The 23,058-nt window shown below is 42.9% G+C and overlaps 2 long non-coding RNA genes across 2 annotated transcripts in view; one reads left to right on the top strand and one right to left on the bottom strand.

Annotated features, from left to right (window-relative positions):
- LOC122420374 overlaps window positions 1–23,058 on the bottom strand; it is a 90,577-nt gene that overhangs the window by 12,925 nt on the left and 54,594 nt on the right. The window contains exon 2 of the long non-coding RNA XR_006263278.1: window positions 8,428–8,477. This is a non-coding gene — a long non-coding RNA (uncharacterized LOC122420374). The remainder of the gene's footprint in view (window positions 1–8,427; window positions 8,478–23,058) is intronic.
- LOC122420375 lies at window positions 1,289–22,927 on the top strand. Its single transcript, XR_006263279.1, has 4 exons — window positions 1,289–1,410; window positions 1,824–1,932; window positions 21,571–21,694; window positions 22,724–22,927. It is a non-coding gene; the product is annotated as an uncharacterized LOC122420375 (long non-coding RNA).

Raw genomic sequence — 23,058 nt, 5'->3', positions numbered from 1 at the left:
ATAGGGTAGATGATTGTAGAAAGGTAGCCAATAAATTGCCACATGAGGAGTCTGGACAGAGCATGGTACTGGGAGGGTTAGTGAAAGTTAGAAAACTGCGGAGGGCTCATGCAGACTTCAGGGCCTAAGCTGGTACATCTGTGACTTAGATCCATAGATAATCTTATTTCCCTGAGTTTAAAATGAACAATAAAAATAAAATAAAATGAACAATAATAATAATAATAAACTTTAAAAAAAAGTAACAGAGCAAAGCATTGTCTCCATCCCCTGCTGCCCTTCCTCTCCCATTCCCAATCTTGCAGGCTGTCACCCCTCTCTCTGAATTGCCTGTTCCATAGATTCCCGTGTCTGATGGAAATCGAGGCACGGAGAAATTGTGAGATCATGTTTCCTTTGCCTTGCTCAGCCCTTCCCCAAACCACTTCTGACCCCACTGTTAGGAGACAATATTGAAAACAGTCCAAAACCACCCCACTAAAAACATGAATCAAAAAGTCGCGACTCCTGGACATGTTTTTAAAATTGCTTAGTTGCATGCAAGTCCCTTTAGTGCTGGAAGGACTTTAATAAAATTGATTTTCTGAGTATAGCCTTTTAGCAGCTACTGTATAAGCTTGAAATATGAACCCTTCATTGTTGAAAGTGTTTCATTTTTGGCCTGTTACTAATGATGAAGGGAAAGTGTGGGTTTGGAATTCTCTAAGGCTGACATTCTCATAATTAAATAGTGTTAATAATAAAGCTTTTGCAGATTTTAAACAAACTGGCACAGAGGTGGAACAGTTTGCCGTATTTCATTTAGAGACCACAGCAATTAACCTTTAATGAATAGTACACAGCGACATAGAAGCAAGTCATTTCTCCCTGTCGTTTATTTGCCAAATCACAAAAGGCGATGTTTTCATTCTGCTGATTGAAAATGATGCTCAGGATTTCTCCTGAAAGCCTCTTAAGTAATTGCCTCGTGAAACTGAAAAATAAATAAATAAATAAAATGAAAAGGAAGAACATTAATTGCTTTTAATATCTCCGGTCTAATTTCGGCCAAGCTTAGCACGCTAATAGCTGGGGATCTCAAGCTATACAACAATGGATCAAAAATAGAAGGCTCATCGTGGTTGATATATTTAGAGGCTGATGTTTTTCTTTTATAATTTTAGGAGAGAGATGTTCCCGGGCACATTGTGACTCCTCTCTGTGAACTGACACGGGGGTGTTTTTATAGAGGACTCACTGGTGGGGTGACTCTGAAGTCATATCCAAAGGAAGATGACAATGATTATCCTGAAGGTGAGACGAGAAAGAGCTGCTCCACAGTCAAGGTTGTGAACAACAAAGGAACAGTTATCCTTTTAGGGTCTTCCTCCTCCAGGCTTTTGAGGACAAAGATGAATTATTTTTAAAAAGGTAGGTAGCCTCTAGAACTCTTTTTTCCACACTTGAAAATATTATTTCTTATCTCTGAGACTCGATTTTCTTATCTGCAAGCTCATGGAGGAAGGAAAGGCAGGAAATAATGACTTAACTGGATAAATCCTAACATCACCTGACTGCTGTTAAACATTCAGATTCCCAGTTTCCATTTGGAATCCACTGAATTAGAATTCCCAAAGGAAGGGCTCAGGGATTCCACCCTTTATGAAAGCAGGCTCATATTGAGTACAGGTACACTACTTGAAAGTTCACTTAAAACCTCTTCACTTTTAGGAAAGACCTACATTAGTACTTGCTTCACTAACTGAAAGAAATCCAAAGAGAGTTTTTGCCTTTAGGAAAAAAAGACAAAAATGGGAAAATAGTGTTCAGTGTTTGTTTTGCAGAAGCCAGTATGGAGGCACCTGAATCAGTGAAAGTAATTCCACCAGGGTCCTTCTCAAGCAGTACACTCAGCATCGCAGCATCAGGCCACCATGGCTTTGGACTACGTCTGTGAGTATCTGTGCTTTATCTCCATTGATTTTATGCATCTGTTGGCCAGATGTGTCAAGGGGTATTGTTGCTTCACTTGACATCATTTCAGCTTATGAAAGGTTTCATGAAAATGTCGTACTTTTGGACAACAGGGAATACTGAACCTGGTAAGTTTGGTTAACTCACTTGAGCACCTTTGGACCATCCAGTTCCACAGGCGTTGACAGACTCAGGGACTGCCATGTTTGAAGCAGGGCATTGTGGGAGAAGGCAGAGGGTCCCTACATGGGGCCACTTGAGAAATCACAGATCTGCAGCCTGAAAAAGTCTTCCAACCCGTCTACCACCATGCTGCAAACAGTTCACCCTTCACTGTGATGCTGAAAGAGCAAGGGTTGTGTTGAAATAACTTCCTAGACTCAATGTGGAGCTTCTCCTGCCCAGGGTGCAAGGTCAGCAAACCAAAACTCAGACAAGTTCCGTGTTCCTGTAAATGACTCTCCTGAAACACAGCCTGTCCAGTCAGCCAGTCCCCAGACGCCAGCTCTGGGCTCTGTACTTACTTACTGTTCCTTATCCATTTTCTGTCTCTTCATTGTTCTTTATTCTTTACCCAATGAAATCTCCGTGCCTCCCACCCCATTCTGCAGTTTTCTGGACCCTTGGGGACAGAAAATGCCTGCTTCGTGGAGTATTCAAGTTTGTATCACCCACATGGTCTTCTTTAATCATTTTTAACAATTACAAGGAACAGGACTAAGGAAAAGTAAGCTGTGGGTGGAAGGTCAGGTGATGGGGGAGGCAGAGGCCCCACAGGGAAATATATGCTCAGTAGCAGACAGTACAAGACAGACCAACAGACAATTTGAATGTCCCGTGTGCACCCCCTTCCATGCCCGAAAGCCTGAGTGGTTCAGAGGCCCTTCCTCTGTTGGGTCTCAGAGTGCCTGGCTAGAGGATGCAATGCGTGAGGCAGACACCAGAGGCGCCTTCAGGTTGTGGCATTATAGCTCATAACACTGGGCAGCTTTGCTGCGCTGGTCCAGACTTCTGCTGGGATAGTCTAACCTAATTCTGCTTTGCAGGAAGGGCCTGGGTAAAGTATCTTGATTTGACCTTCTAGTGAATTCCAGATGGTGTAACAGGAGCTGGCCTCATCCAGAATGGCAGGTGCTAACTCTACATCCAGGCATTTTAGAAATAAGGCAGCCTTAAAGATTGAAAATTAAGGTTGTTTTGTTTGCTTTGGTTTTAATATTCTGCTTTTTCTACATGAGGAAAAATGAAGAACAGCCTGATACAAATACCTGTCATCAGAAGCCAACTTAAACATTTTAAGTTTTTAGTACCATTTAACTTTTTTCTCAACCCTCTTGCAAAGTCATTGTTATATCATGGTCTGTATTTCATAAAGCACCTCATACTTTACTTGGCACACAGCAGGTGCTCAATATGTGTCAGGAGAGCTAACTGATATATCAATAATTTATTGAAGTATCACTGTGCTAAATACTTTCCACAAGTTGTGTCATTTAATCTTCACAGTCATCCTTAGAGCTAGGTATGTAGATATGAAGTGGCATCTCACTGTAGTTTGGATTTGTATTTTCCCAGCAATTAGGGATGGTGAGCACCTTTCCATGTGCTTCTTTGACTAGTTGTATATCTGCTTTGGAGAAATATGTATTCAAGGTTTTTTGTCCATTTTTGAATCCATCTTCATTTTTTGTTGTTGAGTTGTGAGAGTTCTTTGTGTATTCTGGATATTAATCCCTTATCAGGTAGAGAATGGACCTGTGGCTACATGGGGGAAGGAGAGGGTGGGACAAATTGGTGTATATGCTATACACACACACACACACACACACACACACACACACACACACACACTACGATGTGTAAAGTAGATAGCTAGTGGGAACCTGCTATAAAGCACAGGAAGCTCAGCCAATGCTCTTTGATGACCTAGGTGGGTGGGATAGGGTGTGTGTGGGAGGGAGGTCCAAGAGGGAGATATATATCTTTACATATGACTGATTTGCTTCATTGTGCAGCAGAAACTAACACTACATTCTAAAGCAATTTTACTCAAATGAAAAATCCTTTATCAGATATATTATCTGCAGTCCTATTCCATAGGCTGCTGCTTCACTCTGTTGATGGTGTCTTGATGCATAGAAATATTTAACCTAGATAGTCCAATTTTTCTATTTTTTTCTTTTGTTGCCTGTGCTTCGGTTGTATTTCAAAAGCCTGAGTGATTTTGATGTGGCCAAATTTGGCGACCCTAAACCCAATCACTAGTCTAAACTTTTTTTTTATTTAGATAGTGTAATCCTTACCTCCCTCTCTTTTAGTTTTCCAAATAAAAACTCACTAAGAAAAATCTATCTTTAAAAGAGAGAACTTCTTGAATGAACAGTTTTCTTCCAAGTGAGTACCTGATCCCCAGGGCATCAATATCCCGCAGCAGTAACTTTAGAATAACCTCCACAGGTTTAAAAAGCATTGATCTAGTGATCAAAACTCACCTTTTTAAATGGGATCACTGAGTCCTAGAGAAGGAAAATTAATTTCCAGAAATGGACCGTGTCTCTGCTGCCTGCCCCTTCGAGCTCTGTCTGGAGGACACTGAGGGGATCAGCCATGGCTGATAAAGGGACAACCCCTTGATACCTGGCTGGTCAAGATGATCAGTTGATGTAAAAATCAATGGAGAAGATGTTTCCACGTGTATGGAGAGCTTTGGAATAAAAACATATTGCTAAGGTAAAATAAGACATGATTTCTTTTAAAGAAAAAAAAATCACCCAAGTTTAACTAGGTAATTAATTAATTCACAAGTAGGTCCAAAGTGAGAGCGATTACTAAACAATGACAAATGATAAAGAATAAACCCTAAGGTAAGTGATGATCAAGAAGATGAAACAGTTTTAGCTTGGAATCCTATTACAATTCTATTTCAATATAAATAAGCTGACACCAGAAGCAAACGATTAACCCCAAAGCCACTGGCTGTTCATTAACTAAGGAATAATTTTACATTTCATTATTATTCGTGTTGGCTAAATTTCCATTAAAACCAATTTAGTAAACTGGCCTTCTGATGGGCTTGCAATTAAAAGGAGGAAGAGAAGGCAAGGAGGGGACAAAACAGAGGCCACCATTTAAGCATCAAGGGACGGAAAACTCATGAGGGCGAATTGCCACTTTAATTAAAAATAATGTCTCAATTCACTTTCAAAATGAGCCACCAGAAAGTGCCTGGGAAATTTTCCCCGGCCAGGACGTCTGGCTCGTTCACCAAGTGGGTGATTTCTGTGGCTGGGGTTTCTGATTGAATGGAGGAATGGCCGTCTCATTCCCTGGTCAGCTCTCCCCACCCCCAGCTGGGCAGTTTTCAGTTGAGGAGAAGGGCTTCAAACTCCTCAAATACTTGCCCCAGAGCCTGGGTAAAGAAGTCCATGCTTCATCCCTTGGGCCATTCATCATGCAGGCTTAAGGACTCGTATGTGACATTAAAATGGGACCAAAATACCAACAACTAGCTTAGCTTACATTTCATGAGCACTCACTTTAGCCACACCCTGTACTAAGTACTTTCTTGAATTAACTCATTTAATTCTCTGAATCTCTCTAAGGAGGTAGAGTCTATTTATATTCCTATTTTATAGATGTATAAGCTGGGGCACAGGATGAATAATGGATATTACTCAGTAAAGATGGCCCAGAGCTGGAATTCAAACCCGTCATTTACAGCAGAGCTGAGTGCTTAACCATTAAGCTATATTGCCTCTTGATAAAATAATGAAATGACTTTGTGCTTTTCAAGTATAAAAACTGACAGAGCACAAGGTATATAGTGAGTTGTTAGGGAAGACAGTGATACAAAGGTGAGTGGGGGACAATTCTGGGTGGGACTTAAAATGCCAGGCCCAGGATTTTGAACTTGACTCTCTGGGGATTCACAAAGTACAGTGCCCAGACCACTGGGAGTCCATAAACAGATTTTAAAATAATATTTTGTAGTTATGTGTATGTTTTAAGTTTATTAGAAATATATTTAGCTCACATATATAGTTTGGCAAAAAAGATAATCCTTATTTAAGAACAAAAGAAATTTTATTTAACATTTGGAGTTCCCAGGTGGCACTGGTGATAAAGAATACTTCTGCCAATGCAGGAGATTCCGGAGACTTGGGTTCGATCCCTGGGTCAGGAAGATTCCCTGGAGGTGGGCATGGCAGTTCACTCCAGTATTCTTGCCATGGACAGAGAAGCCTGGCGGGCTACAGTCCATGGAGTTGCAAAGAGTCAGACACGACTGAAGTGACTTAGCACGCACGCATATATTCTCTTACTGTGCATCAGGCATTGTTCTAAGTGCTTGGCATTTTAACTCAGAACAACTCTATAAGGCGGGTTCTATTTTTCACTTCATTTATAGATAGGGAAACAGAGGCAAACAGAGGTTAACTTATGCAGGGCTCCCAGCCAGCAGATGACAGAGCCAGGATTGGAACCCAGGCATCTATCTCAAGGCTGGGCTCTCAATGATTATGCTAAGTGACTAAGAGATAGGAGGGTGGAATATAAGCATCATGGAAGCGATTGATGTCTGATGACCGGCATCTGCTCCAGGTGATGTTGTCTGGGATGTGTTCTTCCCGAGGGCTGCTGGGAGATGTGGCTGGCTCCCACCCCTGTGAGAGGCGCTGCCAGCAGACCTGCTGTTTGTAGCCAATAGGGCAGGATTCCCAGCACATTTCAAGGATCAGGTGTCCACATCGGAAACCAACCCAGCTCTCGGTGCTCAAAATCACTTTGCGGGCAGTGAAGCTTTTTCGCTCCTGTGCAACAGACCAGTATGCACCCACTCTGGAAGCTAGAGGCCCCGGGGATCCCTCAGCCCAGCTGCTTTGGAACGTGGTGGAAGGAAGAGCAAGAGTGTGCCTTTGGATGGCTCCAATGCAGGAAATATTACGCATTCACAGAAGACATAATCATGCAGCCTCCCCTGACCTACGATAGCGGAAGCAAGACTGGAGACTGCCCTCCCCTGCACATCAGTGCCTAGTCCATCTCCATCGGAACCTTCTCACTGGTGAGTTCTCTACCTGGACCACCCTCACCAAGGATGCCCACTCCCACCCCAACCCACCTGCTTTCCCAAAAGCTCCACTGAGGCAGAAACTGTGTCCTATGCCCCTTTCCCGTCCTGCATGGTAACCATAAACATTTGATGCCTGATCTAGAGTAGGAGGGTGGTCACCAGCCCAGGCTCTGCCACCACTTGCTTTTTATTTTCTAACTAAATGGCCCTGGGCAACCCCGGGAACCCTTCTGTGCCCACTCTCTTCATCTGAAAAGGATACTGCAGACCCAAGTCATATGATGGGGTTGGGAGGGTTATCCAGATAACCTATATAAAACATTTATCCCAATGCCAGAGAACATATTGAATATTAGATAAATAATAACTTTGACTCAATAATATTAGTACGCTTCAAGTTTGATGGTCGAGATCTGAAGTTTGGAAATGGGCAAGCGTAATTTACATCTACCACTCACACCTGTGTTGGGTTTGGCATCAAGTAGGCACTACAACCTCCCAGACCTGACGCCCTCTTCCCTTTATTAGATTCTCTGCTTTCCCTTCTGGCCTGAACAAGCCCTCACTTCTCTAACTAATGGGAGGAGTGATTCTTAGCCAGAGAAAGGGGAGACATCCTTAGAAAGGCATCTGAAACGTTGCCATTTACGGTTTCAGAGAGAAGGCCATAGCTACTCTTTCAATGACACATGCACAAAAGCTCTTGTTATGAACACAAATAAGAAAAGTGAACCCTTCGCCTGGTGTAATTCACTTCATTTATTGACCAGAGGCCTCTCCCCCAACCCCGATTTCTTTGCATTTGTCAGCGGTTCAGGGACCCCTGGCATTCAGCATGATTTGTAATGTAAATTATATAATTGTACTTTCACATATTTTAACATCAAATGAAATGATTGACTACAGAATCGGAGCTGTCTACAGGTGGGGGTCAATTACCATCTGAATAATCACAGTGCCACACAAGAATAGCACAGCCGCTGAGCGTGACATATTTTTATCTCTATGCATTTCAATGAAGTCAGGCTGGTACATAAAAGGTTATCACCTAGGAAACATATTTTCCTAAGCACAAGTTAAACATGCAAGTGAGATCAGCAAAGATATTCAATTTAGCCAGTCAACCCTAACCTATTAATATTTTAACAAAATCCAGTGAGGATAATTTTTTTCTTTGATCCCATTTCATGTGAGCAGCCGGGAAAGGGAAGAAAAATTAAAAACAAAATAGTCAAGCATACAGAATGAGGTTATGTATTAAGTGGGCTATTTAATGTTTCTGGCATTTCATAGCCCAGGGGGAAAGTGTGGATGGATTTAACCATCAAGAGCTGTGTTCCCTTGGCCACAAAGTTCGAGAAACATAAAATAATCTATACTTCCAAGCTGACAAATCGTACCTGACACCCAGCTTCATCTCACCGGGACTCCAGAGATCAGCATTAATCATCTGTTACAGGGAGTAAAAAGAAAAGTAAATCATGCCACGCTGAAAAGTGAGATGGAAGGTCTTCGGGCAAGGATTTTAATCAATAATATGTGGGATGATAACCAGAAGCTATTGTTTTAATCTTCCGATATGAAAAGAAATGAATGCAAAACACAAAACTACCAAGAGCTGAAGTGGCTTCCGTGAGGCCTCGTAAGAACTGAAATGTCTGGCAGCCCAACTTTCTGGATTGATTCATGACAACACACACACCATTTCTTTTTAAAGGGAGTCAAGTGCATTCTTGGAGTGGCCTATTTCTATAGCCTCAGCTGTTGCCCACGTGCTGGGCCTGGGGTTCTGATTTGCTCAGTTGCCCTTGTGTAGTAAATGTCTAGGTTTTGTGCGTGCAACATCCATTACTGCCTCTTCTATGGGCACCTTCATTTTCCTCGAGACCCTCCCCTTCCCTACTCCCAGTCCCTGTGGTCTGGGTTGTGCTGACTTCACCAGGGGCTCCAGGAGAAGACGTGTCTCTGTCCCAGCATCACTGTGATTAATCAGTTCAGGGATGGGTGTGTGGTTCACTAGAACCCACGAAATAAATGCAGCCTTGGGTGTTCTTGGCAGTATTATTGTGAAAGAGGCTGTTATGATTTGAATTGTGTTTCCTCCCCAAAACGCGTATGGTGAAGTCCTAACTCTAAATACCTGACAATCTGATGTTATTGGGCCATAGGATCATTGCAGATGTGATCAGTTACAATGAAGTCTTACTGGAGTCAGCTGGACTCCTAATACACTGTGACAAGCATCTTTATAAAAAGAGGAAATTCAGACACCGGCTCACACATAGGGGAGGGCCGTGTAAAGATGAAGAAGTTGGGGTAATGCCTTTACAAAGCTAGAGAGCACCAAATACTTCCAGCAAACCAGCAGAAGCCAGGGGAGAGGCATTGAGCAGATTCTTCTCACAGCTCTGAGAAGAAAAACCAACCCTGGCGACATTTTGATCTCAGACTTCTAGTCTTCAGAACTGGGAAACAATTTCTGTTGTTTAAGCCACTCCATTTGTGGGACTTTGGGACAGCAGCTCTTGCAGACTAATACAGAGGCTCACTCTCTTTTATTCCCATGTACCAGGAACTTTGAACATTTAAACCTGGTCTATGCTGTGGTCTGAATGTGTTCTCCCAAAATTCCTATGTTGGAATCCAAACCCTGACAGATGGTGGTATTAGGAGGTGGGGCCTTTGGGAGATGTTTAAGCCATGAGGGTGGAGCCCTCATGAATGGGATTAACATTCTATAAAGAGGCTCTGAAGAGGTCTCTAGCCCCTTCCACCATATGAGGACACAATGGAAAGTCTGTGACCTGGAAGAGATCCCCTCACCCAAGCATGCTGGCACTCTGATGAAGGACTTAGAGCCTTCAGAACTGTGAGAGTTATTTATGAACTGCCTGGCCTGTGGCATTTTGTTATAACAGCCCCAACGGACTAAGAGAGAGCCTGGCGGGCATTTATCTTTCCTAGCCATGGAGCCAACAATTGCAAAGCTGAGAAAATACAGAGATACCTACCTCAGACAAATGTTGCTTGAGCCCCTGGACCCACTCATCTCCATTAAATTCCCACTTTTACTTAAGCTACTTAGAATTTAATTTTCATCATTTACAACCAAAGGAACCCTGAATGGTTTATTCTGAATGCAATCAATATGATCTTGCATGCCTGCATGCAAAGTCACTTCAGCTGTGTCTCACTCTGTGCGACCCCACGGACTGTTGCCTGCCAGTCTCCTCTGTGTCCATGGGATTCTCCAGGCAAGAATACTGGAGCGGGGTTCCATGCCCTCCTCCAGGCTATATGATCTTAGGATGAATTAATAGATACTAAGTCTTCAGAACAAATTAGACACAGGAAGATTGCATTCAATTTGAGGCATCATACATTCAAAAGGGATTCAGGTAAATGTGGGCAGAGTGTTTGGGTGGTGAGAAGCCTGGACAGTGAATCACAGGAGGCATAAAGAGACGCTTGTTGTAGGCAAAAAAAAAAAAATTTATAGAAAACATGACAGATGACCTCAAATATCCACAGGAATGGCAATTAAAGGAAAGACTGGGATTTAATCTCATGTCCCCAAGGATAAAAATAAACCACGGGAATACAGAAAGAAAACACTGATTTTCTAAAGCTCCCAGCTATGGGAGAAAGTAATGAGCTGGCCCTGAAAGCAATGAGTTCTCTGTCACAGAAGGTATTCCAGAGGGGAATTCTGTCTCCTGATGGGTACTCACTGAAGGGGTAGATAGGTTGTGTGTGCGGTGCTTAGTCACTTTAGTCGTGTCCGACTCTGTTGACCCTATTGACTGTAGCCCACCAGGCTTCTTTGTCTATGGGATTTTCCAGGCAAGAATACTGGAGTGGATTGCCATGCCTTCCTCTAAGGGATCTTCCCAACTCAGGGATCAAACCCACGTCTCTCATGTCTCCTGCATTGAAAGGTGGGTTCCTTATCACTGGCGCCACCTGGGAATTTGGATGACCTTCAAGCCCTTCCAATTTTGACTTTTAGTTCTGTAATTCCTTTACTAGAACCCAGGTGACTTGGACATGTCCTTTCCCACTTATGGACCTCAGTTTCCCCATCTGTAAAAGAAGGAAGTTGGGCCTGATGGTCCTTAAACATTATTTTGACTAGAACATGCCATGATTTCATTTTTCCAACTCCATCCTTTCTGCCTCAACTTCGATGGAAGTTGAGCTTGGGCTCACTCTGAATGCAGAACATCACACCACTAATCTTTTTTTTTTTTTTAATGTGGACCATTTTTAATGTCTTTACTGAATTTTTCAAAATACTGCTTTTGCTTTATGTTTTGTTTTTTTGACCAGGAGGCATATGGAATCTTAGCTCTCCAACCAGGGATCAAATCTGCACCCACTGCATTAGAAGTCCTAACCACTGGGCCACCAGGCAAGTCCCTACACCACTAATGCTTGATTCAAAGAGCAGCTAACATGGATATGGGACTCGGTGATTGCAGGGGGACACAGAGCAGGGGTCATCTCACTTTCTTTCTCTCTTTGCTTTAATGAAATCGCCCACTTCACAGCAGAGAGCTGAGGGGTGACATTAAACTTATAATCCATTTGGCTCTAGATTTCTTTTGGATCATCTATAGGCACATACTATTGGCCAGTTAAGGAACAAACTGGATGAAAGCTTAAAACGGCATCACAAGCTCTGTCTAGCCTTTCTTTGGAAGATGCTTGGATTTCGTGCTAAGGAGCAGGGAAGGTGGGATGTTCATCTTATCTCTCAGCCCCAGGTTGCCCTCTTCATCTGTAGCCCTTGCCACATGATGGCTAGACAGTCAACTGCCAACTCAGCACAGGATTTAGGTTTGATATTGCAAAAAAAAAAAAAAGGCCTGGGCAATATAAGAGAAAACATTCTTGTTTTGCCCGGTATGAATGTGGGCTGGGCCAAGTGAAAGACAGTTGTTTATCATCAGGAGAGAAATCAAGACTGGACTGTGGGAGAGTTCCTATCCACTGGGCCGGGGAAAAAGTCTTGAGATTGTTCTGGGCACATATTTTGAAAAGACCCCATGCTGCTCTCCAGCTTATTAAGATCGATCCACTTATTATCTTGGCCTGTTTAAGCTCTTCCTTGATTCTAAATTATTTTTCAAGTCAGCAATCTTTTTTTCTTTTTCTTCTTTTTTTAATTGGAGGATAATTGCTTTACAATATTGCATTGGTTTCTGCACATTCCATATCCCATTCTTGTCGGACATGGCTTTGGGACTTCCCTGATGGCATAGACAGTAAAGAATCTGCCTGCGATACAGGAGACCCAGATTCAATCCCTGGGTTGGGTAGATCCCCTGGAGAACGAAATGGCAACCCACTCCAGGACTCTTGCCTGGAGAATCCCATGGACAGAGGAACCTGGTGGCTACAGTCCATGGGGTCACAAAGAGTCAGAGACAACTGAGTGACTAACACTTCCTTACAAATCTTTAAAACGAATCCCCAACATGAACAGGAACACTGTCTGTTTGGAACATCCATAAGTTGCCATTATTTTGAGGGTTTCTCCCAGTCCACTAAGAGGACCCATTTCTCAAGTTGGAAGGCATTCTTGAAAAGAAAAGAAGTTACACTGTTTTCTCTCAGAAAGGATTCATTCTTCCTGAAAATAATATTTTAAATTTGGAAAGTCCTTCACTTTAAAATAGTCTTACAACTGAGGACTCCCCAGAGTGAAAAGCAAAGGACAGACTGTAAAACTAATAATCCCGAAGGCCCCACACTGTCAGTAAGAGTCCCTCACGCCTGCATGAAGGGTCTTGAGCATATGCACCCCCAAGGTCATTGGCATCTCCCCATGCCCCTGTGAAGAAAGCATGGCTGGAATTACTATTTTCAGTTTCCAGGTGGGAAAACGGATTTAGAGAAGGTAAATGCCTTGCCCAAGGCTACAGAACTAATAACACAGTGTCAGAGCTGGAACCCAGATTTTTCGACTCGATTTCCACTAGGACTGGCAGCCTCTAAACAGTGAGACCAGCAGGAATTTGAGGAGGGAAGAATCTCCTGATTGTTTAGACACCTGTTTGCCGATTCCTTAAAGTCCTGGTTCTCCAAGTGTGATCCCTGCACCAGCACCCTTAGCATCACCTCGATATTTGCCAGAAATGCAAGTTTCTTGGGTTCTATCCTAGACCTTTTGAATCAAAAGCTAGAAGAGGGGTCAGAAACCCGTGTTTCCAAGCCCTCCAGGTAATTCTGATGCACACTCAAACTTTCAGAACCGCTTCTATAGAAGTTGAGGGTGTTTTGTGGGTTTGCTGAAATGGCTACTTTGAAACACAAGTCAAAATTCAAACTCATCACCTCCAAATTCCATTTAGCCAAGGCCAGAGTCCAAAGCCTTGAAAAGCTTGTTATGATTCAAAGTTGCCTTCCCCAGCTCTGAGACCGCAGGAATAAAGACTCACTTACACTCCTATAGAGGCCTGTCCCCAAATTCTCTGCCAGTCACTCACCATTGGCACAGAATTAAGCCCAGCTCAGCCAAGCGGCTGATTATATTCTGGGACTGGGTGACCAGTAACTTTAATCCTGTAATCTTTGGAAAACAAAGAGCTAAAGTCTCCTGGATGTCTGGGGTAAGCAGAGGAGGCCCCAGGAGTTTGGTTTCATCTGTATTAGGCCGGAAGGACCAAGACTCTGTCTGTACACACGCCCCATGCTTGCTCCCTCTTGGATCTAAGCATTCTTCTGTGGGAAATATTAATATGCAAAGAAAACAAACATCACCAGAAAGATGGAAAGTACAGTCAGTGATTATTAAAGTTGGGAAGCAGGACTGGGTTCTTTCCCTCACACTCAGATGGACTCTGCACTGTGCTAAGTCACCTCAGCTGTGTCCGACCTTTGCAACCCCATGGACTGTAGCCCACCAGGCTCCTCTGTCCATGGGATTCTCCAGGCAAGAATACTGGAGTGAGTTGCCAAGCCCTCCCCTGGAGTATCTTCCCAACCCAGGGATCAAACCTGCTGCTCTTATGTCTCCTGCATTGGTAGGTGAGTTCTTTACCACTAGCGCCACCTGGGAAGCCCCAGATAGACTCTGCTGCTGCTGCTGCTAAGTCGCTTAAGTCGTGTCCAACTCTGTGTGACCCCATAGACGGCAGCCCACCAGGCTCCCCCGTCCCTGGGATTCTCCAGGCAAGAACACTGGAGTGGGTTGCCATTTCCGTCTCCAATGCATGAAAGTGGAAAGTGAAAGTGAAGTCGCTCAGTCGTGTCCGACTCTTCGCGACCCCATGGGCTGCAGCCTACCAGGCTCCTCCGTCCATGGGATTTTCCAGACAAGAGTACTGGAGTGGGGTGCCATTGCCTTCTCCCTGATGGACTCTAAGACCTGCTAAAAACCAGGCTGCCACAGAGAGGATTCCACTACCCAAGCTCACCAGTCTCTCCAGTGGTGCAATGGCTGGCACAGGAAATCTATTTATAGGGACGGCTGCCACAGATAACCCTGGGGAAAGAGGCTGACAAAAGGAAGGAAACTGCAGTGTCTTCCAAAGGCCAGGTGGTTTAGGACAAAGTTGAAAATCATACACAATGATGTAAATCAAAGATCTTTGCAAACTGGTAGTTCTCGGGCTGAACTTGACCTCCAGGATTTTGTTTAATCCACACTTGGCCCAACTCAAGGGTTTCATCTTAAAGGTGAGTGTGTTGCCACTAACTAAAAATAAGGAAAGTTCACAGAAAAATTTCTGAATTGCCCCATCTCAAAATCAGAAGATCCAGCTGCATTGTGTCTCAATTCCCGCCAGCTGCCGCTTTGTATATGACTCACCTGACCTCAGCAGTAATTTAAGTTAGTAAGCCCTAATTTAAGCAAACCCTGAGTTTATACCATTTAGTATCACAGACCTAAACTGGTTTTATAATAGTTCCAGGCTACAGTAGAACTGTCTCTTGGGTGGCTATTTTCCAGTGAGTAATCAGCAATGAAACACTGACATAAAATCAGGATGAGTCTCTAGAAGTCTAGAGTCAATGACCCAGCAAATGTTCACATTCTCTGCCAATTAAATCAAATGAAAAATGTAATAATCTGTAAAAATGACAGTAGGAGAAGCTAACTGATGACTTAAAAATCTTTGTATTCACTGATTTTCTTTTTTTTTTTTTTTGCCTGCCATTGTGACTCGAAGCCCCGTGAAGGCAGGGACTTTGTTCCAATCACCGCCAAAGGCCCGGCACCTAAAACAATGTCTAGAACCCTGTAGGCATTTACCAAATATTTGTTGACAAATGAACAATAGTAGTAATTGAGCCATTGCTCTGGGCAGTTTATAAGGAAGATTTCAGAGATACTCTTTAACAGATGAGGAAACCGAGATTAAAAGCAGGTAACCGATATGCCCAGCGTCACGTGGCTGGTGAGTGGTACAGCAGACCACTGACCATTCCTGGCTCCTCTCTGACCTCTTACCGCAGCTCAATTTCTCAGGCTGAAACTGACTAACGAAGGCTCCCTGAGCCGTCCAAACCTTTGAATGTCTTTCTGGTGCAAAGTACACACTCACTAAAAGCTTTCCAAATTTGAGTTATTAAAAGTGTTACTTCTCTGAGAAGAACAGGAGGGCTCTTAAAGAAACCTGTGATCTAACAAAAAGGCCAGAAGTCAGGAAGTTAAACACCCTCTCAGGGATCAGTTTGTATTTCTGCTTCCTCTTTAAATCAGTCCTTCAGCCTTCATAGGTTCCTGTTTTCCCATCTATAAAAATTGGGAAAATACTTTCTCTGACCTCCTTTTCACAGGAACATTTTCTGGGCGAAATGTGGTGGAGGAAAATGCAAAACATGTAATATTTATAATAATACACTTACTTGACAAGTTTAAAATGTGGTTTCCAATTTCTTATTGTCTCTGTCCCCAGCTCTAAGAACTCTGTTAAAAGACCATGGATTGCTAATTCCATCAGAACAAGAAAAGTGAGGCTGAAAAGTAATTATCACTTGCCAAACATCACCGAGTTTTATTGTTTAGTCACTCAGTTGCATCCAACTCTTTGCAACCCCATGGACTGCAGCACACCAGGCTTCCCTGTCCTTCACCATCTCCCTGAGTTTGCTCACATTCACATTCACTGAGTCAGTGATGCCATCCAACCATCCCATGCTTTGCTGTCCCCTTCTCCTCCTGTCCTCAATCTTTCCCAGTGCCAAGGTCTTTTCCAATGAGTTGGCTCTCCACATCAGGTGGTCAAAGTATTGGAACTTCAGCTTCAGCATCAGTCCTTCCAATGAAAATCATGGAGTTTACAAATAATAAAACTGGGGCTAGAACCAACCCACTTCTTCTAGGCCAAGTGTTGATCAAGAACTATAGGGAAAATGGGATATTGCTATAAATGTGCTCTGTGATGTATGGGGACGGAGTGATTCAGATAAGCAGAAGGTCAAGCACAGAACCAGGTTGTATACCTCACAATGAAGAAGAGAGAACAGGCACCCCAGAGCTTATGTTAAGCCATGAGCAGCATAAGGGAGGAGAGATGAAGGGCAAGGATTCCAGATAAAGAGTATTTGCAAGGTAGTTCAAAGAGCATTCCAGAAATGATAAGCACAGAGGCTGTCCATGCCAGATTTGAGATGCTAGCCAATGTAAGAAGGGTCAGGGGAACTGAGACCTTGAATGCCAGGCTACTGACATATCTTGTTTTTCCTAAACAATTGGAAGCCCATGGGATTTTCTTAGTGGAAAGAACATGGGCGTTGGAGGTAGCAAGTCCTGGATTCAAATCTCAAGACTGCCTCCTTCTGTTTCAAATCATTGGTTGGCTGCCTGGAGGCCAGAAGCCTCAGCGCAGCAGCGACTACTCCACTGCCCCCAAGCTGGCTGGACAGGGACTGGGGCGACGCAGGCAGAGGAGATGAGAGTCTGAAATGCCTGGCTGCGGGTTCATTAGTGATGTGAAGTGTTATTCCCGCCTCCAGGTTCTGCCGAAGTACAGAAGCATCTTGATCAGGCAGCACAGGGGAAGAGAAGGGGGGTGTTGCAGGCTCCAGTGTTGATTTGCATTCGAGTGTTTTATACAGAGAGCTCTCTCTTCAGACTTGCAACAGGCCCATAATTAGGGAAACAGGGTGATGGTGTCCCTCGCAAGTTGGCTGATGCATTCCACTCTTACCGTCACCTTTCAAGTGTGTCTTTGAGGCTTGTCTTTCTGGATTGTTCTGGGAGAGTCTTATGTGAATAGATAACCACCCACCTTGCAGAGTGTTGACCAGCATAACCTTTCTACACACTTTACAGCCCCCACAAATCTGGCAGAGCATCCTCCATAATCAGTGTTCTTTTTAGAAAGGCCAGCTTTATTATTATTTTTTGAGAGCTATTGTGTAGGAAATAGATACATTCAAGGGGAAACAGGCTAGCTACCAGCCATTAGAAGGAAAGAAAGAAATAATTGGTTTTTAATACATTATTTATCACCTGTTCAATGCTAACATCTTTCTTGTGGATCTCAGAACTTCAGTCACACTAAAGTAGGCTCTTATTTACTCGCCATTGTATAAATGTAGACAATAAAACTATGGGGCTTCCTTGGTGGCTTAGACAGTAAAAGAATCCGCTTGCAATGCAGGAGACCTGGGTTCGACCCCTGGATCCGGAAGATCTCCTGAAGAAGGGAATGGCTACCCTTTCCGGTATTCTTGCCTGGACAATCCTATGGAGAGAGGAGCCTGGTGGGCTACAATCCGTGGGGTCACAAAGAGTCGGACACGACAAGCAACTAAACAACAGGGAATTAAGATTCCACATGTCACTGGCAAGGCCAAAAAAATAAATAAATAGCACAACCCAGGCATGAATTTGTCCTGGATATGTGATGCTGTTTCCCACCCCTTCCACTAGGCCCCAGCTGTTCTGCTGTCCCTCTCCAGCCCCCCTTTGCAGGAAACTAAACTAAGGGGTCCTGAGATTAGTTCTGGGGTTTGGCAACTAGATCCAGACCAGCTCTCAGGGAGCAGATGTTCTGCTAACAAATATTTCCATCGTGATTGGCACACACTGTCACCTTGGTGGGCTGGCCCAGAAGCAAAAGCCAACGAGTAAATGGACCATGGAAGCTGAATTACCAGCCCAGCCCTTGGTGGTTTTTAAATTATAGATTTTTAAACAAAGCTAAATATAGAGCAATTAAGAAATGGCTCCACGTTCTACTCCGAAGAACAAAACAGCTGAACTGGAGTTAACATCACACATGCATATGCATGAGAAACGGGAGATGAACAGAAGGAGCTGCTTAGAATAAAACCCAAACTCTCTTGCTGGGTTTTCTCTAGCATAGCCCACACGTTCCTGCCTCAGGGCCTTTGAACATGCTGTTCCCACCACCTCATATGATCCTCTCCCATTCCATTCTCCTCTTTGCTAGCTCTTTCTCTTTCTTTTGAACAGCCACCTCCTTAGATTCTCCCCCAATTCCCCTCTCAGTCCATTTTATCTCTTTTCGTGGGTTTTATGACCACTGGTCATTTTTTTTTTTCATTTATTTCCTTTTTTTGGGTCTGATTCCCCTACTAGTGCCCAAAGCCTCTTTTTCTTCATCTGCACCATAATGATAATATTTCCACTCTGCCTGTTGCTGTGACAACTGAGATGCTGAAAGTCAATCACCTTCACTGGTCTCCCCTCCTTTGGCTCAATAGGACTGCTAGTCTGTTTTACAGAAACGATTAATATGGCGGTTGCCAAGGGCTGAAAGGAGAGGGAAATGAATGGATATAGAGTTTTAGTTTGGTAAGATGAAAAAGCTCTAAAGTTTCATTGCACATCAATGTGAATATGACTTAAAGTACTGAACTATACACTTAAGACAGCTAAGATAGTTAAGTTTTGTATATGTATTTTTTTGCCACATTTAAAAAAAATTTAATGTATATAATATGATAACTTTTGTGTAAGAAACATGAGGAAATGCTAATTATATATATAGTATTTTTGTAATATATATTACAAAAATAGTGTATTTGAATATGTATTACATATTAAAATATTATATATTAAACTGTATATATCATACATATTTAAAATATTATATTAAAATATATATTACAAAATAGTAAATTTGAACATAGTATTTTTACATATATAGTATTTTTGTAAAAAGAAACTGAGGAAAGATAAACCAGAAATGAATGAAAATGGTTTCCTATTATGATGAGCTGGAAAAGGGCAAAAGAGAAGGGGTGGAAAGGAGAATTTAGTGAATACACTCTTTTAAATAAGGTTCTGACATTTGAACCTTATGACTATTTTAAAAGAACAGAGTTAAATTTGAAAGTGTCTGGAAAGTAAACCCTGACACTGAAATCAAACAGAAATGAATTAACTAAACTATCTATCACAATGATAATATAACCACACGCCCACACAAAAGTACTTGCAGCAACTTTTGAACATAATATTCCAATGGTTAACATATAGTGGGATGTAGTCTAAGAACAAAAAAAGTATAAAGAAATCTTGAATTTTATTTAAAACATCTCTTATCCATAGGAGTATCTGTGTGGTAAATCCAAACGATTTTGTGTATATTGTAGGAAAGGGCAAATGAGTCAATACATCAATATTGTTGGTATCCAGTGTTCTCCCTGTGAGAGAGAGCAAGTGTATGGGGTGAATGGGGAAACTGAAGTGAAGATATCACATTAGTCCGAGAATCATGACTGGGAGAGAAATCATATGAGGTCAAAACTATTTGGAACAGTTCTTCTTAATATGGTTCCCTGAAGAAGCATTCCATGCTACCTGGATCTTGGAGTAGTCCTTGATTCTTTTAGTGTGGCTTTTCCTTTATTCTTAGAACAACTCCTTGCTTTTCTCTGATGGTCAGTTTTATGTGTCCATGTGGCTAGGCTATAGTCTCCAGTTACTTAATCAAATACTAATGTCAGTGCTACAGTGCAAGAATTTCGTAGATGTGATTAAGGACCCTAATCAGTTGACTTTCCATAGGGAGATTATTCTAGATAATCTGGGCACAACTAATTCAAGCAGACAAATGGCTTGAAGAATAAGATAGAGGCATTCTAGAAGAGAAGAAATTCTGCCTGTGGATGATATCTCCAGCCCATGCCTGAGAGTTCCAGCCTGCCTTCCTGATAGCCAATCATACAGATTTAGGACTTGCCTAGTCAGCCAATCCTTGCAATAAGCCTCTTAATTATATCTTCTACTGGTTCTGTTTCTTAGACTGAACCCTAACTGATATATCTTCTAATAGACTTCTTTTGTTTCTCCTTAATTCAGTTTCTGTTACTTATCACCAAGTAATGTAGCCCCACTTAAATACAGTGTTGAGAATGTTGCCATCGCTATTTCTCTAGAAACTTCTCAGAGAAGGTCAGCCATAACCTCTACCCCTCATCAGACACGGGCCCTGTGTTGATCAAGGACTCCTCCTTCCAGATTTGGGGGCCCCGCAAGGATTCAGTGAATAAATAACTAGCTCTATTGCAACGGTCTATAAGAACAGCCATTTCTGGGGTTCCTCCCTCTGTGTTCCGTTAATCAGACTTGGGATTTGTCAGAGGCCCTGAAATATTCATGAACAACTGCTTCAATGATTTCAACAGCTGCACAAATAGAGATGAAGTCCGCAGGGGAAGCAGGAAGACAGGGGTTCTGGGGTTTTCATGTCATCTTCTCATTTATTCTCAATCCCATCAAAGAAAGAATTTGGGAAATTCCAAGGAACTCTGATAGCCAGACAGTGCCAAGCTTCAGGCAGGAAGCTAAGGACCTCAAAGGCCAGGGCATCAGAATCCCCGGGGCGGGGATTGGGGGGAGTTTCTTAACATACAGGTTGCTGGGCCCCACTACAGATTATCCAATCCAGTAGGTCTGGGCTGGGGCCTGGAATTTTGCATTTTTAACAAATTCCCAGGAGGTGCCCATGCTGCAGTTCAGGTGACCTTACTGCTTTACAATTTTAAAGCAATAGCTCAAAAAGACAAGAATGTAGATAGTCGATGCTTTACCTATCTAATGAAAGCCAGTCTGAGTCTTTTTCTTATCTGAGTCTCTTATCTGAATTTTGGGCTTTGCACTGAACTGCTGGGAGCTACCTGGTCATTACAGGATGTGATCAGAGGCCTCAAAGTCACCAATTTGAAGGCCATTCTGAGCAAGACCCGTGCCACTATCTCTAGATTCCAGCCACTCCTGTAAGCCTCAGTTCCACAACTTTCTACCTGTATGTCTTGGTAAATGATTTCAAATCTCTGTTCTCAGTTTCCTTATCTAAGAAATGGGGACAACAATGGTCACTACTTTCTGGACTATTGTAAAGGCGTCCTAAACTGATGTGGATAAAGTGGTGGCTCATAGCAAGCAGGTGTATAAGTCAGAATCCTGGTAAGAAACAGAATTCACTTCGGAGGGTTCCAACAAGAAAGCTGCAATGAAGGAATTACTGACAAAGCTGTGGGCAGGTGTGGGGACCATGGTGGGATACTGAGGCACCTAAAGACTAGCAGTAGAGAAAAACTGTTCTATCTTCTAGTGCTGAAAGACAAGGGGAGGAAATGTGCTACTGGAGGCCAGAGCATCTGGGGCTTGGACGAGGGCCACCCGGACAGGAGCTGTAACCATGGAAGGGGGAAGCCATGGCCAGAGATGCAGCACCAGTAAGCGGAGGGAGAAAATACTCCTTCTTTCTCCTCCCAACTTACGATTTCTTGCTGGTCTTCCCATTGGCTGAAGCCAAAGGGCAATGAAATGCAGAGATGCAGAGTCTACACAAGAGTCTACTTCCTGGGTCACAGGGCAGGGAAAGAAGGGCAGAAAGAGGATGGAGCACTGCGGTACCAAGTGGAGACTCAGGAACACAGTGCTCCATAAATGTGTACCATTGTGATCGATACGGTGAACACACATTTCTCACTTCCTGGGACAATTCCATATTATTGTTGTTTGTTTTTTAACTGGAGGAAAATTGCCTTATAATGTCATCTTGGTCTCTGCCATCCAACAAGGTCAATCAGCCATAATTATACAGATATCCCCTCACTCTTGAGCCTCCTTCCTCAAAAGACACATGTACCCCAACCTCAACTGCAGCACTATTTACAATAGCCAGGACAATTCCAGTTTATGCCCATGGTACATTTTCGCTCCCAAAGTTTTCCCAGTTGGGAAGATAAATTATATGATTACCCTGGTTATTTATCAAATATATGAACATCTGATCTGCAATGGGAAGAGAGTTCCAAAAAAATCATTTTGGTTCTTTGGAGACAATGTGTCCAAACTAATGTTCTGTTTATTGACGCAAGTGGGGGTCACATGGGTGTATTCAACTAGTGAACAAATATACAGAAAGGTGCACATTTGTGATTTCCAGAAAACTTTTCTGTATTTATACTATACATCAATATGTAAGTTTATTGTTTTTAAGTATCCAAGCCACACCATGCTCAGAGCCAAGAACACAGAAAATAGCTACTTCACTAGAGCACACTAGAATACTCTGTAAAAAAAAAAAACAAAACCTAACCCAGGAAATGGGGTGGCAGGTTCACTTGTTGCTATTGTTGTTAAGTTGCTAAGTCGTGAGTGACTTTTTGCAACCCAATTTCTCTGGTGGGTCCACCAAGCTTCTCTGTCCCTGCGATTTCCCAGGCAAGAATATAATGGGTTGCCATTTCCTACTCCAGGGGATCTTCCTGACCCAGGCATTGAACCCGAGTCTCCTGCATCGCAGATGGATTCTTGACTGCTGAGGCATCAGGCAAGCCCACTGGATCCATGCTTAAGAAATACTCCAAGGGAGCTATAAGGAGCCAGGACAGAGTTAAGTCTCTGTATCCAAAGAATCTACTCCACATCCCTACTCACTTGCTTTATCTGTTTAGCAAACTCGCCCCACATCTCGCCTCCTCTTTGCGCCTGACATCTAGCAGGATCTTTGAAATTTATTTTCTCCTTTTAGCCTGCTGTATTTTTAATGTCTGAGTGAAAGAACAAAGGAAGGCGAACACCAGACAAGATC

Source organism: Cervus canadensis, chromosome 18 (assembly GCF_019320065.1).
Source record: "Cervus canadensis isolate Bull #8, Minnesota chromosome 18, ASM1932006v1, whole genome shotgun sequence".
Lineage (NCBI taxonomy): Eukaryota > Metazoa > Chordata > Mammalia > Artiodactyla > Cervidae > Cervus > Cervus canadensis.
This window is presented reverse-complemented; position numbering and strand designations above follow the sequence as displayed.